Source organism: Prinia subflava, chromosome 3, assembly GCF_021018805.1.
Source record: "Prinia subflava isolate CZ2003 ecotype Zambia chromosome 3, Cam_Psub_1.2, whole genome shotgun sequence".
NCBI lineage: Eukaryota > Metazoa > Chordata > Aves > Passeriformes > Cisticolidae > Prinia > Prinia subflava.
Window position 1 is genome coordinate 51,294,310 of NC_086249.1, and position 16,417 is coordinate 51,310,726.

Here is a 16,417-nt window from a genome sequence, read left to right on the forward strand (position 1 = left end):
AAAGTCCATGTTCCATGTGCTATTTGAATGCAAAATAGCTTTTTTCAAAATTGATATTTTTAATTTCTTTCCCCAGTCTGCTAATCAAAAAATATTTTAGCCCAGTGTAATTCATGGGATAAGATAGGTGATCTACAATTACATTTCACTGCTCTTGCCAAATCAGTCTCGTGATCAAATGTTCCCAATAACAGATATTCTTGATGGCTGGGTACTAAGTGGGGTTTTTATTCCAATTTATTTCATTAAAATGTTTATCAAAGCTTGAATTAACTTTGTACATGACAAAAATGAGACATGTTATACTGACTTTCATCACAAGTAGAACTCAGTTTCAGAGTTCTCCAGCTGCAGAAATGACAATAGAATTCAGTTGTGCTTCTCCATTTTGCTTAGTTGCTTTAACTTTGATCTCTCATTTTCAAAAAGAAAATAAATTCTTACAGCTGTACATAAACCACTGAAAATGGACTGTGTTTAAAGGAAGAAACGGATGCCTATTACCTCTTTAGAAAGAAACAGAAAATTGCAAGAGTTATTAAATCTGAAAACTTGCTACACATATCAGCCAAGAACCTTTATGCTCTTTGTATGTGGAATTGGACAAATTTTTCCAAAATAATAAAGATCTGAACAATTCTTATATAGAATAATTGTATTTGAATACAATATTTGAATTTGAATATAATTTATTCCTGTATTTCATTCAGTCTCTGCATCCTGTGAGGAACCTGGCTTTCATGGCCTCTGGCACTGTAGCTTTCTCACAGCACTTTGCAAGAAGCCAGACAATGATTGGGAGTATCAGATAAATATTGATAGAGAAGTTAAGATACTGATGTTGGTGTGTGATCTCCTCCAAACCTAATGTGAGAAGCTGTACGCTGGAAGATGTGAAAGAAGCTGTGACACTGTGGTTAAGTGGCTGTAGAAGGTGAATGTTGTGTCATTAATCCATCATTAATGTGTTGCAAAGTGCATTTGTGTGTACTGGAACAAGGGCAAGACAGGTGGAAAAATAACTTTAAATGATGATATGGTAACAATTTTTTTCCAAATAGAGTTTGTCATGTGAAAAGTACTTAGCAGATACTAATGGGCAGAATGTACAGTATTTACAGAAAGAACCTCAGATTTAAGATGCTTTGAATTTGTCATCCATATCAGCACTATGTTTTAGACTTCTCTGTTTTGCAGTAATGTGATTCTTTTGAGGCAGGTGTTAAGAAGATGTTTAACACTGTTTGCCTGAGGTGTAGGTGAGATGCTGTTGCTTTCTAGTTGGTCAGTAAAACCAGTTAACCAGTCTTTCACTGATTTATTTATTTTCTCTTTTCATTGGTGGTAAGAGATAGCAGTAGCTATATATTATTAACACTTTAATGAAGGGATGGGACTACTGTCAGGCTAAAACGATTTAGTACTCAGGTAAACAGCTTCAAAGGCCATGAGATTTTAGAGGCGCAGGAAGTCGGCCATAGCTCAAAGTAGTGACAAGTTTCTTTGTTACAAGGCAATATATAACATTCTAACCCAATAGAAAGTTGCCACAGAGTTTATTTTGGTTTTTTGACCTATCATCTTTGCTTAATTTTGCTGCACTGCGTATACTTTTATCCAATGATCTACTACTACACTTACACACATATGCTTCTATTATAACATCTAAATTCTTATCTTACTCTATAAAATTACATTACTACACTATAAAATTCTTCACTGTCTTACCTAATACAGTTTCTTACTTAAGGTGTATTCTTACTTACAACTATAGAAACGTAAGTTTATAATTTTTCTGCTTAATGTCTGTGTACTTTTATTTTTACATTAATCTGAGCATCTGCCAAGGCAGCAAATCAAACCTTTCAGTAACTGTGGAAGTTTTTATCTTTCCATTTCCTACACCTTGATACAACTAGAGACCACTCTTTTAGTAAGGGCAGACCATGTAATCTCTTTTGGAGGAAGTGTGGAGGAAGTGTGCTGAAGGCCAGCCAATCTGTATGACTGAATTTATGTGCTCATCTGACCAAAACCTTGATGTCTCCTCCTGTAATTTTTGTACCGCCTGCAGTGGACAAAACATTAATGACAGATGAGTCACGCAGTTTCTTTGTTATGTGCAATTATGATCTGTGTAGGCAACAAGTTCCCATGGAGTCCATGTGTCTCTCAAGGAAATGTGTGTCTGAAGTGTTTGGGCCACAATGTTCACTTGGACCATTTCTGCTCTGCCATCTGTAAGCTGTTAACCACTGCAATTAGTAATTTTTTTTTTTTTACTTTTCCCTAACTAATATGACACCTACAACTTTAGTCCAATGTAGTACAGAATACTAATGATACTTGGTTTAGATTTTGTATGTTGGTTTTTTCTTGACAAAAAAATCTACTGTTTCACAGGGAAAATATTCTAATTTAGGATGGACTGGGCGGGAGCCATACTACTGTGTACTTTTGTCTCAGATCCTTTCATCAAAGGTTGCTTATCACTGCTACTTTGCATTTTAATATTATATTTTTAAGGCAATTTTGACTTTGATCACATAGGATGTAGACTATTATCCAGATATTTTTTCAGCATAGCAAATAACACTCTCTGAGTCCTATGTATATGAGATCTTTGTTAATTTTTTTTTGTAGACATTGATTAACTTAGCCCTTTGATAAAGTTCCTTAGCTCTTGAAAGCACTTAGCTCTAATTCCCTATTACTTCTATTACCAGATTGTTCCAGAATTTAATTCCCCAGAAGGCTAAAAATCTTCTAATTACAGCCTAAAAATATTCAATTATACACACTTGTGCTTGTGTCACTGTTGACCTTCACATGATGAGAACTCTCATCTGACCCTTGAGGTGTTTTTCTGAACTGTGCTGAATGATGGTGTGGAAGAACAATATTCCGTGAATCATGCTCAATAGCCATTTGCAGTGTGGTAGCAGGCTGTCACAGGAGGTTCTGTTATTCACATGGTCCTTCATGCTTATAATATGTGCATCAATTTCTATTCACTTGTATATAACACCACTGAATTGATTAATTCTTTAAACTTACCGTCTTGTGTGCCCTTCTTCTATTGAGCAGGGAAAAAGACTCTGGTGTTACAGCAGATTAGATGGGACATCAGGAAGTGCATGTCTAGGTCAACCACCTACTCAAAACCATGTCAGCTATAAGATAAATAGGGTTCACTGCTCATTGCTCAGGGCTTCATCCAGTCAGGCCTTGGAAACATTCAGGCGTGTACAGGCACTGCTTTTTGTGCAACCTGCTCCAATGTTTGACTTGCTGTCCTTGGGGGAAAGAGTCTTTCCTTTACATACTTGAGTCTGTCCTACTTCAGTATGTGGTGGTTGTCTTTTGTCCTCCTGCTATGCACCACTATGGAGAGCCTAGCCTGATAAATCTCCCTGTGGGGATATGTCCCCCAACAGCTGTCTTTTCTAGGCTGAACAGGCCTCTGCTCTGACCACTGCAGCAGCCCTCCACTAAACGCTTTCCAAGTTATTGATGTCTTCCTTGCATTTTCAAACCAAATATTCTAGTGGGGTCTAATAAGACCTGAGTAAAGGAGGATGGTTTCCCTTAATCTACTGTCTGTGCTCCTCTTGATACAGCTCAGAATACTGTTGGCCTCTCTTGCTGCCAGAGATACCATTGACTCATGTTCAACTTAATGTCTACCGATATCCATGGGTCTTTTTTTCATAGAGTCCTCCCCCAGCCTGTACAATTGAAAAGGGTTCCTCCTTGACAGATATTGGACCTTTATTTGTTCTCTGTTTAGTGACATTCCTGCCAGCCCATTCCTCCAGCCTGTCTAGGTCCATGCAAATGGTAGCCCTGTCTTTGAACATATTATTTTGTTCTCCTCTCAGCCTGCCTCCAATTTGGTATTTTGCAAACTTTAATGGCAACCACTTCATTGCCTCTTTCAGGTCACTGATAAAGATGTTGAATGGGACAGATTTACTAACAAGAGGTAATCAAGTAGTTGGAGGCTCAGTCTGCCATAATCTGTGCTACAGAAGGCAAGTGAAACCTCTGCTCAATATGACAGATCTGCAGTAAGACTATGGCAGGGACTGCCATAGTACCATGTGCTATTTTCTATTTTAATTACAGTTTCTATGAGGGGTTTTTTTCCTATCTTAAAATATCTCATCTTCTTGTAAAATATTAGGAGTATCCAAACCCAGGCTATTTTAAAAATTATTCAAAGTAAGGGAAGATATGAGTGTAACTATGATGGAAAGAATTACTTGGATTCTTCAATCTCTAAGCCTGGCTGATCTCACTGCTGCTGCTGTGATTTGCTCTGACATGTTTCTAAAGTACTTTGACTCATACTGCATGTATGCCAGGTGACTGTCACTCAACAGAACAAAACCATGCTCTGCTGGCAAATATCGGAATTCTGTGCCAATCTGCTGATGTTTCTTGATGAGGTGTTGACCTGAGTGGTGGTTAAACTCCACCTGGAAAGACTGAGCACACCTGACACACAAACTCAGTAGCAACTGAGCCTAGGGTAGAAGAGGTTACTTATTCTGTTGTTGATGTTGTCAGTATGAAGCAACTTTTAAAATCCTAAATACACTCTTTGGAATGGTTTGAAGTACTGCAGGGAAGACATCCACCAATGGGGATATGTAATGTGATATGGTAGGACCCAGAAGCAAAGTAGGCTAGCATTGTCAGAATAAAATCTCTCAGCTAGCTACTTGTGTTTCCAATGTGGAATAGAAATTAGTGTTTTGGACAATGTCAAGACCAGGGTTAGCCTTGGGCACAAGTTTAACAAAGTCTGATGATCATTGACTTGGCAGCAGAGAAGCTGGGCTAATGTGTTTATTCCCAGCAGTGGGACCTGAGGAACAGGGAGCTCCAAACTGCCTCCAAAGAAAGTTGAAACTGTACAAATCATACGGGTAGGCATATCCTGAAGTACCCATTTAATGAAAAATAAATGCTTGTTTCCTCCAGGATTTGCTCTCAATGGGTATGTTTTATTGCCAGCAGTTACTAGCTGGCACTGTAACATACAGATCTGTTTATCTTGTAAAACTTAGAATAGACTGTGCTGGTCACAGGGTAATCTCAAAAATTGGAATATATAATTTTTTATGAGTTTACCACATCACTTTAAGTACATCTCTTACTCTCTATTTGCCTGTGGCCTGCAGAACTGAAGCATTACCTGTGGATTTATGTGAGAATAAATTTTTAAGAGCCTACATTTATTGAACCTTTTTTAGTCCAGTTCCTCCAGCTGCTTATTTGAGTGTTCCAAATAGGAAAGTTGTTAGCATATTTAAAACTTTACTTTGCATGGAGGTTTATACTGTGTTCATTTATTGTGAGCTATGATATGCTGTGAAGATAAATAACCCAAAATACTATCTGAAAGTCAACATCTATATGTGTTTAATTGAAGGAATTATGAAGGAGAGACCTCAGCTGTGCTTGGCAAGCTCAAAAATTACTTTCAGTTTATCTAATGCCACGTAATATGAAATGAACAAGATCAAATTATAATGCTATGGTTCACTGGGCACATTTGATTAAGATCATTGTTCATTCACCTAAGAGCTGTCATTTAATACTTATATTGTTAGAGAAATGCACAACTTGGAGCCTAGTGGTGCTTACCTTTTCAAAGAAGAGCTATTTCTAGAACATAATTTCTTATGAATATCGTAGTACAGGTAAACATGAGCCTGGACTGCACTGAAATATGTTCACTGCCTAATAACCTTTTCCTTCCTGAGGAGCTATATTGGTAGAAATCCTCCTACTGCAAAGTCTTACCATAATTTCAAGAGTCATTCCCTTTCCCTTATGGAAATAGATTACAGTAGTAATCTATGCAATCTAAATTACTTTACCAGTGTAGACAAAGCAGAGTCATTTTTGTGTCCTTGTGACGTGTGTCCATGTCCTCTGTCATATGAGCACCTGGGTCTCCTCTTTACAGTGTGTTGGATGCTGTTTGAAACAGGCTGTCTCACCAGCTTCAGGGAGCATTAGAAGATGCTCAGTTGCAGGTGGTGGGTGCCTCTGCCTGTGGGAAGACAAGGCTTTGTCATGCTACTCTGCAACACAGACAAAATCTAAAGACTTTGTTTCATAGTGCAGGAAAGCTACTGTATTAAGCTATATGGTGTGATAGAAAAAAAATACCAAAAAAAGTGTCACAATTGCAAATAAACATCTGCCTCAAGAACGGTTTATGAACTCTGCAAATACATTGTTGAAATAATCACTTCTTACATGACAATAAAACTTTTTTTTAAGTTTTAAATAACATTTACTTGGGATCTTGGGTTCTAGTGTCAGTTTTAACACTGATTATGCTCTGGTTTCATAACTTTGGTTTTGAATTATGGCTTCTCTGATACTCTGTTTTGGTAATTCTGATGTTCACTATGATTTATAAGATAATTTTCTTCTTCCAAAGGTATAAGATTTCTCTTCTGGCTGATATTCCTAAACTTCAGGCTTAGATCTGTGAAAGGCAGCTAAAATTTAGGTTTGTCCAGGCTATACAGAAATATGGATTAGAAAGTTTCTAATCTATATAGTAAAAAATTCTGAAAGGACATCTGAATGATTTTTGTAGTCCTCAACTTAAGAGATTTCAACTTGAATGACAGGAAGCTCGTGGAATTTATATGTTGATCTTGATTAGTGCAAAGCTCACATTTCTATGGTGCAAGATAGATAAATAGATAAAGAGATAGATAACTTTTTTCCTAAAGCAAGCAAAGAAACACATCAATCCCCCAAAACCCAAAGTGAAACCACACAAATTTCCTGCAATGTCCTTTTGGGCTTCTCCTTGCTTTTTTGACTTTTAAAATATATGTTCTAATAAAACATTTGAAATTACCTTTCTGTTTGTGCTGTGCTCAAAACACAGTGAAAAGGTGTCACTGATTATGAATGTTTTTAGATTCACTGTATAAGCTTATAAAACCAGAATTATTTTACCTCTGTTTTTTTACTTACAAAACAACTACTCGTATGAGAGGCGCTGTATGAGAATTTATTTTTTAAATGTTTAATTTGGAAGTGCTTAACCTAAACCTACAAAATTCTTTTCATTTTCCCCCAATATACATGGAAAATTGACAAAATCTTCCTCATTCTAATCCATGTTTTGAGGGGTAGAAGAAAGGGGTAGTCTTGTTCATTTGGACAGAAAGCACCTATAGTCAGGCACATACATAGATTTTGTCTCAAACTTCTCAACAGTGTGCTTCACTTTTCCATCTTTTAGGTAAGGGGAATTAATGGACTTTCTGAAGTCAGTAAAATGTTGATCCTAATTCTTCAGTGGTATTTGTGTTAAGAATATCTAAGCTGCTGTCTCTGATGTGCATTATTCAAAATGCTTATGTTGATTACTTGGATTTTCAGCACCTCTTCACAGTTTTGTTATTCTCTGGTAATTACTTTGAGAAACATCCAGGCAATCTTTCAAACTGAATCCCTCTAGTTCTAAATGAAAAATGTCTAAATCAAAGTTTCTCAGATTGTGCAGAAATTTAAGAATACAGCTTGTTCATTAGGGATAATTTCAAGCAGATGCTACTTACAGTGATGGAGAGGAATATGTCTGGCAACCGCAATTTCCTTTTTGCCTCCGATGATTTGTTTCTGTAATGGCTTTGTAATGGCATCTCAATTCTAGAAAAAACTTCTTTGAAATAGAAGATACAAAACCATTAAAAATAATTCAATTGGATTTATTTCCAATTTCAGTTATATTTGCCTTTTAAAATAACTGCAATATGTTACGCCTCTGTCCATATTGGCTGAAATTGCATTGCATTATGTTTCAGCCAGGGATGCCCATGATTCAGTTTTTAGCCTTAGGGTGGTTGTGTCTATTGCTGTGTTAGAGAGCTCCTCCCCAGTCCTTGTGTATTCTATGGTTTATGGCTTGTCTGAAAGTAGTCATTGTCATCATTGCATCAGTTAAATGCAGTAGTTGCCTTTTTTAATTGAATCACATTTCACGGACATTTTATGTCCTTTGCCATCAATAATAAGCAGGTTGTTGTTGATTAACAGACCTGGATATAGATGGCAAATTTAACAGTTTCTTTGGAAATGTGAGTTGGAAGCACTGATCTACAGAGCATAACAAGAAGGCTACCTCAAGGGACATCCCTTTTTCCTCCCTGCCTCCTATCCCAGGAATAGAAAGTTAATAGTGCAAACCAGCATTTTGGATATTCTGAAAACAAAGAAACAATCCTCAAAACATCTACATGAAGCTTATTTATTGTAGGATATGAAATTTTGGGGAGAAGAACCTTGACTTTTCACAGGGAAGTTTTAGTATAAGTTGGTACTGACTGCACTTGAACTTCTAAAACAGAGTTCTGTGAATTGCCAGGTGGAAGCAACTCTGGCAATGTGGTTGACATTGGCTGTCCAGCCAGGGACCATATAAGAGCATGGTTATTTGTGACTCCTGCTGTTAGTACAGCCCTTACCATGGGAACTCAACAGTGGGTTGTGTTTGGATGCTGTACATTCCCTGGCTGTTCTGTTATGGGGCAGAGGTCCTGGTGGATGGCCACAAAGCAGCTCTTACAAGAGATTTCTGTGAATTTTCTGCTTTGCACTTTCCATGTTTGTGTCACCGGATTTCTTGTGAGCCTGGAAGCTCAGAAGAAGCAGTGAAGGCTGACTGGCTTTGCAGAGTGGTGTACCCTCCTAAAGTGATGTACCTTACTGTGAAAGGCAAGGCTGTAGCAGCGGGCAGTAATGGACAAAATGGCATCACATGGATAAATACACATGATAGAATGTCTTCATGTCCAGCTGAGGTGTATACTACTGCACTGGGGTGTCAATTTGAGTGATCAGTATTTTCATAGAACATTTTTTTTCCTTGCTGTTTGTTTTTGAACACTGATAGTATTTGTGAAGTGATTTAAAGAAAGTTTAATCAAATGTAATTGCTAGTTGCTTTTTAAATCCTGTATTTAAGATTATTGTCTTTTCTAGTAACAGAGCAGTAAGTCTTACTCTGAGTGTGTTTATTTTGCTTTGGTATTATTAGTTCCAGGAACCAGATATAGTTTGGATAATTTGCAGGTTTTCTGTTACACAGAATTTTGCCTTTCTCTATATTCCTTCTCTTTCTCTTCTTAGAGGGTACTTCTTGCAGAACATTGCAGAAGTTTCTGGTTAAATGAATTGCAAGGATGAAATATATTTGTCCTATTTCCATTTTTATTGAACAAGGAATCTATTAATCTGTATTTTTATTGGTTTATAAAACAGAGTGAAATTCAACTACAAAGGTAGAAACTCAGCAAATGCTTTTCCCATTGTCTCTTGTTTTCATCTAAATTTTTTTTCTCTGTTCCAATTTTCTTTTATATTGCAGGGAAAGCCTTGCCTTTTGTTTAATATGCCTTTTCTTGTCTGCATTTGAAAGGAGATAATTTAATAAATTTTAAAGTTAGAATCAAGTCACGCAAATGGAATTCAGTAATCCTAAGAGAAGATTTGCTAAGTTGATTGTATTAATGTGACTGTACAAGCTGCTATGAGTTTCCAGATATTTAATTAGTACCTCTGGCAGCATACTCTTTTCAGCTGTAGGTATAGTTTTCTGCTCTTCAGAATATCTGTAGTGACTTCAGTGCCTAAGAGATGATGCTCAACTCCAGCTCCTCTCTTTCTCACTAGGGCTCTGCCTTTGCAAATAATTTGATTTCTTTTTGGAAACGTAACTCTTTGGGGAGCAGGGCAGCCAGCAGGTATATAAATCTGCACATGGCAATGCTGGTTAGTCTGCAGAACACAGCATATAGAGTTCTTTGGTTAGAACAGAAAATTGAGATGTACAGTTTCATTTGGATCACCCTGCTGCCAAATGTACCATTGTGTTTCCTCCGTGCAGCAATACTGATTGGAAACTACCTGGATTCATCCTGTGCTTGTGGCTTCAGCAGTACTCGTTGTAGGGCTTTTGTGTGTAAAGGTCATGTGTACACAGAGAGTGAAAAAAAAGATATTGATTTTGGAACTTAGTTCGAATGGTACATAAACATTGACATCTGTGAGGTTTAGGGTGGCAAATGTGCAGGTCAAGATCCAATTTCTAATGTGACACACACAGAGATCACGTTATTGATGATGACAGTTAGCCCAGAAGTTCAATTCAGAGGTTTCAGGGTTCTCCACATGAGATGAGGAAAGCTTTAGATAACATAAACCTTGAGTTAAAGGGCATTATTATTATTAAAGAAAGGGGATCTGCAGGGCCTTGTTTTATCATTTGAAATGGAGCAGTGTTGTCCTTGTTGTAGAAGTAGCTGGTGGTGTCCTGGTGTGCCAGCAGGTCAAGGGAGGTGATCCTGCCCCTGTAGTCGGCACAGAAGAGGCCACAGCTGGAGTGCTGCATCCTCCCATGGGCTCCCAGGTACAAGACCAACGTGGATGTACTGGGGAGAGGGCAGGCAAGGGCAAAGAAGCTGATGAAGGGACTGGGATAACTGACATGTGAGGAAAGGCTGAGAGAGCTGTTACTGCTGAGCCTGGAATAGAGAAGGCTCAGGAGGATCTTGCCACTGTGTACAAAATACCTGCAGGGAGGATGCAAACAGGATGTGGCCAGGCTCTTTTCAGTGATGCCCAGTGACAGAACCAAAGGTCCAAACAGAAGCACAGGAGGCTCCCTCTGAACATCTGGTAATATGAAGGTGACCTATCACTAGCACAGCTTGTCCAAGGAAGTTGTGGAGTTTCCATCCTTGGAGACATTCAAAAACTTCCTGGACCATGTCCTGGGCAACCAGCTCTAGGTGGCACTGACTGAGTAGGTGTTGAGAGTGGTTTCCCAAAAGAAGAAGAAGAAGAAGACCTCAGCCTGAGGTCATGGGAAACCCCTTTCTAGGCAGGGTAAGCAAAAAGCTCACTCCCATGATCGCTCTGTTCAGTTATGTAGATTGTTACTACAGGATTCCTAGTCCCCCCTGTTACCATTGGTTGCTTTTTGGTGCAGAAGTTTTAATCTTCCTATTAAATATGAATAATAATAGCAATGCTAATATTCCTAATTGTTCTCCCCTATTGGACCCTTCCCACAGACCCCACCTTGACCTCGCCTAATACCAAAGTGTATAAATGCTCCTGTCTGAACCTGGCCCCTGCTTTTTGCCAGTTTGCTTTTTGCCCTTTGCCTTTTGCCTGTTGTCTTTTTCCAGTTCTCTCCTTATACAATGCACACCTTCCTGTTTGTTGTTTCCATGTTATTAAAGTTCTGTTTCTGGACAATTGGGTCAAGGCTACCTCTCTCTATAAAGCCGCCAGAACCGAGTCTCAAGGAAACAAAGGGTTTGATTGTCCAGGCTCAGACCCCAAGGTTTCAAGTAGGGATGTTGGGCCAGATGTCTTCAGAGGTCCTTTTCAACCTCAACAACTCTGTAATTCTGTGATTTTGTGAAAAAAAGAGTTATTTTCTTTGAAGATGTAATTGGTAGAAATTCCCCTTTTTTCCTTCTTCTTCCCACCCCCTGCTTCTTGTTAGAGTGGGGAAAAAAGCCCCTTGAAATTTTTCTTACTCTGGCAGTTAATAGGAAATAGAACCAGTTTATACAGACTAAAATGCAGTCAAAATGGCTGGAGTAATGAATAATGAGTGTATGTTCCTGATGACAGGAATAGCAGCAGCTCTTGACCTATGTAACAATTATAGCAGCAGTTCTTGTTCTGCCTAACAGCTCCTGGGAAAAGGAGACCTTAAGTGGGTGCAAGGACACAGGAATCTGCAATATATGGGAGAGTGTTCACAGCAGTGGATAAATTAAAATCTTCCTGCTGTGATATCTATAACTAGCCCTGAAATGGAATATCAATTTAGGGATACATCATTAACTAATGAGAAGCATGATATTCCTAAGACTATATAACTATTCTAGTTTGGTTTGAATTACGAAGCCTTTGTGTGAGCTGGAGATGATTAAGCACAAGGTAACTATGTCTTGGATTTTCGCCCTGCAGGAGTGACTAAGGAGTTACTAAGGAGAGCTCCTGAACCCTGTGTCTGAAGATAGAGGTGAATTTTCTCTGAAAGAGATACAACAAGTGACCTTAGAACAACTGACCTTAGAAAATCCCTCTGGGTGTTCTCAAGGGGAGCCTGGAAATAAGATTGATACAGCTGGATACTGGGCCTAAGGATGGCAGCAGTAGTAGAAATTCGCCTCAAACTGTACCTACACAACAGACCACCAGAAGTCTCCAGACTCTTAAGGCATTTCAAGTATAGGAAGGGAAATTTTTACACATTTGAGAAATCAAAGAAATCCTTTAAAGATCGAGGAAAATGTCTGGAATTGCTGAATAGCACAGGCTAAATTAACAATAGATTGAGAGTATAGATGTCTAAATACTTATTTGACAATTTTCAGTTATCCATTTAGGAAAGAAGAAAAGAGTTTTCAGCAAGGAATCAGTCTCATGTATGGGCTCAAATTCAGGCTCTTATGTTTGAGCAAAACTGCATTTTTCTTCCAGCTGTTCTGGTCTTTATTCTGTATTCCATTTCTCAGAGAGGGCTTCATTTACCATGAACTAGCCCTGAAGCTGTTCTTGCCTGTGGGTACTCACCCCTACATTTTTTATTTCTTGTGTTGGAATTTAGAACTGAAGAATTGTTTTTTGTGGGTTTCTTTTGTTTATTTTTAAGAAAGATCCATTTAGCTGAATGATGCTTCTCTGCACTAGGAGAAATACACAGTTGCTGAATCCGAGCTCTCTTTCCTCTTTGCTGTTGATCTGAAAGTGAAGAGCAATTCATTGCTCTTTGCCTGTCTCTACAGAGTCAGGTCTTTTCATCTTCTGTCTTTGTTACCTATGGAATGAAGGCAACCAGAGAAGGCAAAGCAGAAGCTGTGCTGCTGGCTGTGGGCTGCTGCCCGCAGCCCTTGGCAGTGACCAGAAAGCTGTTCTCTTGTACAGGGCTCTCTTGCTTAGCTGCAAAATAACCTTCCCAGGTTGTAAGGCCCACGCAGACCCACCATCTGATCTGAAAAGATCAACAGGGCTTGTGTGAGAAGCTGACTTGAATTGTATGATAATTTAAACATGGACATAATGATTCCTGTGTCATTGGATCATTAACTGAATGCAACAACAAATTAATATCAATTGGTTATGAATATATGTAGGTGGAAAATAGGAGTTACCTAAATTATCTTTGAAACAGCCCAGCAAAATACTCAAGTTCATTCTGAACCCTGCACAATTTGCAGAGGACTATGACAGATCCCCAAAAGTCTTGAATCTTATGGATATGCCTAATCTTGATTCTACAACTTAACACTACAGTCTATTTTGCCTTTCCTATCTCAGGAGTCTTCTAGCCACTCTCCCTTCCTGGCAGTGGCTTTCAGCTTCAAGGTCTGCACTATTCAGTATAACCTCTGCTAGCTATTCCATCTCCATCCCATGTCTTGATTCAGCTGAACCCTTGGATGTCATATGAGGACATAGAAACTATAGCCTTGTTTCTGCCAGCACCTTCTTTCATCCATGTTGGTCTTGGAGGACCTAAAGTTTTTGTACTCCCCAGGTGTCCAATTCCTAACTCCATTTTTATTTAATTCTAGGTAGGCTACTGGCTAGATTACCTCTCCTGTTACACAGAGAACTGACTGCTCCCTGGCCCGGATTAACAATGTGTCACAGGTTTAGCTTTTCCCTTGTTGTTCCAAACACAAATCCTAGTCACAACTGTGACCATAATCTGAATATCCTGATTTCGTAAATCAGTTCCTTGAGTACAATTACTGTGACCAGAGAGACTAGTCTGTCACTGAGTTACTTGTCCCTGTTGGTGCTGTAAGTCATCTTAGCTCTGTGTGCTGTGGATGAATGACTAGGAAAAGGATTTCTTCCATTCCAGCCTTACAAAAACCTAAGCTCTCAGACAAACAGTCTCATGTTTTCTTGGTGAGTATCGGGGTAAAAAACTGTTGTTTTTCAAATATCAGGTATTCTCTATTCTCTCTGATGTGTATATCTGACAAATCCATAACAGATCTCCAGTTCCTCCTATCCCAAGCCATTAGAGTTTCTGCATAAGGTTAGAGTTAGAATTATGAGGTAGTTATAACCATGAAGGTATAGAAACATACAATGGTTTGGGGTGGAAAGGACTTGAAAGATTCTCTAGATCCAACCCCCCTGCCAAGAGTGGGTACACCTTCCACTGGACCAGGCTGCTCAAAGCCCGATCCAGCCTGGCCTTGAACACTTGAAGGAATGGGGCTGGGAGAAGGAAAATGCACATGGGCTCCTCTGGCTGCACTGAAGGTGTGAGTTTGGACTTAAGGGTTTCAAATCACTCCCCAGACTTTCTTTCTTCACAGCAAGGTAGGCTTCACCTTTGTATATATGTTTAGATGTGCACACAACTTCCAGCTTCTTCAGAATATAGATGTATATGTACATGTTTTGTATATGTACGTGGTTTTGGGTTTTTTGTTTTTGTGTGTTTTTTGTTTTTTTGGGTTTTTTTTGTAAAGAGGGAAAGGTGTGAATCTTGTCTGTAGGGTGAAGGAAGGAGGAAAGACACCTATTGCATGAAGAGTAGGAAAGGACCTATCCAACTGGGGAACCCTTTCTCACTTGGGACCATTGTGGACTGGAAGTTTGATCAACTCAGAGTGCCACAATAGGGGGCATACAACTGCTCTTGTTATACCTGGGATGGACAACAACCAGTATAATTGTTTAACAGTTAGGGTTGGGATTAAGTTTAGGGATACCAGGATCTGAGCTGATTGATTTATAAGTGGATTTTGCAGGTGTAAGGCAGAATTGTGTTCTGGTAAGGCAGAGTTAACTCTGGGATGTTGTTATAAAGATGTTTTGGTTGGGAACAACATGGCATAAAACCTCCTGTCTTCTGAAATACTGAGTTATCCTGAGGGAGAGGGGGACATTAAAGAGAGGTGAGCTGAAATCAGATAGGAAAATGAAATTAAATTATTTTAGATTTGCATGTGTCACTTCAGCTCAATTTACATATTTCCTTAAAACTAAATTACCACCATAAGTTAAGGTTATTTTCCAATTAACAGTCCTTGTTCACTTAACCAATCATGTGTAAATGGACACAGAGGTCATATGAAAGGCACACAAAAGACACTGAATATCTCCATCCTTGGTGTGACAGAAGCTTTAGAATAATTCTTGTTTTAAAAAAAACCCCATGATTTGAGTTTTTCCTGCATCCTTTATGCAAGAGAAAAATAAAGACAAGTTTGAAAGAGTGAAATAGAAGTCTTAATAAAATCCATGTGGAGACTGAGAAAAAGCTCAGGTAGCTCTCTCCAGGGATGGATTTTGCCTGTTCTACAATGAATAATGACTTTTCTACCTCTATTTTGCTTCCTCTGAGATAAAGAACTGTGCAATTTTTTTCTTCCCATGCTGTGTAGTGTATATAGTATGATTACATGTCATCAAGCAATGAGATTCCACATTGTTATAATTTCATTCTGATATAGTTTGTTTTTTAATCACATCCCTTTACCTTTTCTAAATCAATATCCAATCACTGTTGCTTCAGGGGAAAAAATTTGCAATTCATTAAGCTTGCCTGAAATAAAAGTATGAGCTTTATCTCAGTAATGTGCATGACAAACTTTAATGAATCATTTAAATATTTTTCATTATATTCCACTTCTTATGCAATGGAAGTATCATTTTGGAGTTGACAGAGAACAAGCAGAACTAAACCAGAAAACCATTTATAAAACACTTTTTACAGGGATTCCTATATCAACAGGTCATTTTCCCATTCTTGAGAAGGTCAGTCTTACTGATGTTAATTTAGCAATCACCCACACAACCAAAAATCGTTTTTTCATGGGTTGAACCACTCTTTTTTCAATTCTTGTGTAACAGAATCTGTCAGTATTCTGAGCTATGGCACTGTTGAAATAGTGGCGTTTGCCTTTATCCCCATCTGTTTTCTGTGCATAAATGGATGTTTTCAGCTATCTAATGGGAGAACGGGATTTTTTTCATTGTATAGTTAAGGTGGAGCCAGTGTCCTCCAAATAGTACAGAGGTAAGGGATGAGGGGCAATGGTCACAAGCTGCATCAAGAAAAATCTTAATTGACATTAGGGAAAAAATCATAGGCAGATATTGGAAGATGTTGCCTCAAGAAGGTGTGGAAGATGTTTGAAAACACTGAACTCAAGGCCCTGATAAGGTCCTGAAAGGGCAGAAAATTCATTGAGCTACTTTATCTAATGGCAAAGGTTCCCCTGTTTCATGGTCAGACCAGATCACCTTAGGTCTCTTTCAACTTAAATTAGTGTATGATACTCACCAAGAAGTAATCAAGATGCCTGTGCTGACTAAGAAC